Source organism: Zerene cesonia, chromosome 28, assembly GCF_012273895.1.
Source record: "Zerene cesonia ecotype Mississippi chromosome 28, Zerene_cesonia_1.1, whole genome shotgun sequence".
Taxonomy (NCBI): domain Eukaryota; kingdom Metazoa; phylum Arthropoda; class Insecta; order Lepidoptera; family Pieridae; genus Zerene; species Zerene cesonia.
This window is the reverse complement of record NC_052129.1, coordinates 6420661-6424027: the sequence shown is the minus strand read 5'-3', so window position 1 is coordinate 6424027 and position 3367 is coordinate 6420661. Positions and strand designations below refer to the sequence as shown.

Here is a 3367-nt window from a genome sequence, read left to right as displayed (position 1 = left end):
TCGTTGCAGCCTTTTAGGACGTCCACTGTTGGACATAGGCCTCCCCCAAAGATTTCCAAAACGACCGATCACCAGCGGTCTGAGTCCAGCGGCTCCCTGCCAATTTAATCAGGTCGTCCGTCCATCTTGTTGAAGGCCGTCCCACGCTGCGACGTCCTGTACGTGGTCGCCATTCGAAATCCTTTCTGCCCCAGCGGCCATCGGTTCTTCGGGCTATGTGACCAGCCCAGCGCCACTTCAACTTGCTAATCCGACACCAGTAAACCTCACTAAACGGCAAAGTAAAGCACACTCAATTTAATTCTATACATTACAGATGATCTAGGAGAAGCGTGGGCGCAGGGGGTGGCGGCGAGAGGCGGGAGGGTTGTTCGTGTCACCTACCCAAGAACTGCAAACAATGATAAGGAGCTTACTGTGGTCCGTGGGGAATATCTTGAGGTAAGCATCTATCCTGGAAGTATTTTTCTATGAAAGTACTAAGAACATGCTTTTTTGATTTTAAGCATGCTTAAATCTATTGATTTATCATGCATGACAGTTTCTATAAGCTATGACTAAATTAAAAACGAACAAGAACAAAATTAAAATATGAGATATGGATAAATAAATTTAAAATAAATTCTAACTAAATGTTTCACCTCCCCAGGTGCTAGACGATTCTCGCAAGTGGTGGAAGGCCAGGAACAGGCGAGGTGTCACTGCGCACGTGCCGCATACGATTGTGGCGCCGGCTATCACCCCGCCCTCCTCACCGCACCTCTACCCGAACCCTATTTATACGCATTATCAGGTTTGTATTTTGTATAGGTTTCCTTGTGTATCAGACAGAAGTTTAATTGGAATATTCAATAAATATTTTAAACAAAAACTGGGACCACATCTTAGGCACCAGCTTCCAAATAGAACGAGCATCATTAACATCCATTTACCCAGCCAAAAGTTCTAAACTTGTATATAGAATCTCCTTTTTTTGAAGTCGGTTGAAAAAATTTAGATGCACGTATTGTTTCGATATCAAATTAAGTATCTTAATAAATATATAATGATGGAAAAAAACTAAATCATTTACTATGTTGCTTGAAGAATAATTTAAAACGCTGGATGATTGACCGTACATTAGCATGGTTTTGAATCGTATTATGTGTATCCTTATGTTTTCAACACACACAGACACACACAGTAAAGTAGATATCGAACTAGTATATTTTATCTTGAAAATACATACTTTTTTACTGCGGTGATGCCTTTAATTTAATCATAAATCACGTTTTCAGCTCATTAAACAACGCTGTGACTTATAACAGACTTTTCTGCCTGTTCTTGCAGGAAGGCGGCGGACGAGGCTCCGGCGGCAGCAGCCCCACGGCCCCCGCGGGTAGGAACGCGGCCGGCGCTAGCGCCGATTGGGTTCGCAATGAAAGAATCGGAAAAAAGGGCGAGTTCCGATACTTTTAAACGCTGCATTCGAACAAAACACGTTCACGCTTAGTCATAATTTATTTATTATAATACATATCTACGTATTAATTATACGTACCTATGCGTGTGACAAATGTAGGTTGCATTTAATATTTTGTAACACATTTATTAGAGTACACAGCTGTAAATGGTACCTAACGTTGAGCCAGTTTGGTGTCTATGATTTGAATATCTACGCAATGCAGTGGAGAGTATCGGAAGTCGCTTATTGGTGTTGTGGCGTCAGGGTCGATAGTTTCTTAGACTCTAATGTATTGTTAAGACGTGTACGTGTTTCGTCCAATTGATTGGCAATAACCTTGAGAGGACCTTCGGTGTGTGTTGCTGTAAACCAGTGTAAACTTGTGTGCGCTTGGTAAATGTTCTATTTTCTACATGAATACGTAAGTTATCGTTCATTATTGAATCCCGTGTCTATTTGATGAACTAAATAGGTAAAATTCAGTTTTATTTATACAGAGTCTATTTTTATATAAATATACTATTTATTACAAACTCTGGGTTAAACAGAGGGACAGTTACACTTTGTAAGTTTGTTTATCGATAGGCGCGCTCGTGCTAAATTTTTATGCTTAATAGATATTGAATTGAATTGTTCTATCATTTGGCAGCTATTTCTTTAACGAATTTGTACATAAGACTAACCAAATTTCCACAAATCAAATTATTAAAATATATCATGAGACCTCGCGGCGCGCTTATACAATTTACTGTAATAATGAGTTTTAACATTTATAATTAAACTCAGTACTACCAAATAAAGCGTTTTCTTCCCTGTCTCGTCCCTTCCCTTTTTACATCCGAATCAAAAGCAAAATTGTAGTATCTCTCAGAATCATAATATAATAAATGATGTTATGGATTTAAATCGCGTTATTGTGACATTCTACAAAAGACAATGACAATTTCGGTAGAAAATTTGATACTTAAATAAGTAGCTAGAATTCATTCGCGACCCATTTAGGACTAAAGATAAATATCTAGAAAATAATGCTTGTGTCAATTGCGTTCTTAAATCCATTATAGGTATGTAAATTAAATAGTAATAAATTGACTATTTGTCAATGTCATTCAAAAAATTGTCGATGTATTTCCTAAATTCAAGAACATAGCTTCATTGTTCGTTTAAAAATTATAATTTTTCTAATACATCATACAAATAAAGAATTATGCAAAATTTACATCGATAAAGTAAGGGATTAAATGTTTTGTTTTTTGTTATTAATGGGCTTGTGTGCTGTAAACATATTTATGTTAAGGTTTGTATTGCTTTGTGTGTGTTTATTTGTGACTTGTATGGGTAAGTGTTAATTGTTTTTTTTTACACCAATTAATGTTTATTCTTGTAAATTAATATTATTTTGTGTTACATTATGGTATGAATGAAGCAGATATCGATTACAAATATTATAAAATAATTGTGAAAAAATTCTGTAAAAAAGAATAAATGGAAAAAAAACGTTTGGAAGTAGAAAATATATTTGTATGTGTCTTTGACAAAACTTAAGTTTCTGTTAAGTACGTAAGTAGGGGACAAGTGAAACGCTCGAAGGCTTGATTCGCACTGCTTTAATTAATCAATCGAACATAGGCGCGGACGCAGCCACGCACACATATACAACATTCCTCCCCCTATTATAATGATTTATTAGTTAACAATAACAGAAAAACCCTCCACCCTTAAGTTTCTGCTTCATGGAAGTCATCTTCCATATCACCAGCATCCCTCACTTCCATTTGGCCCTCTTGAGCCCTCTCATCGCCACCGTCCAACGAGTCAGGTGGCAGATCGCATGGCACAGAATTTCGCCCTGCGCCCTCTCACGTGATGCGGCGCCTGGCTAGTAGGCGACACACACGACTGCGGCGACGACGACGGTGACGG

The 3367-nt window shown here is 37.8% G+C and overlaps 1 long non-coding RNA gene across 1 annotated transcript; it reads left to right on the top strand.

The window, feature by feature from the left end:
• The first annotated feature begins 296 nt into the window (after positions 1-296).
• LOC119837619 lies at positions 297-2240 on the top strand. The gene is made up of 3 exons (XR_005288158.1): positions 297-441; positions 650-793; positions 1330-2240. It is a non-coding gene; the product is annotated as an uncharacterized LOC119837619 (long non-coding RNA).
• The last annotated feature ends 1127 nt before the right edge of the window (positions 2241-3367 follow it).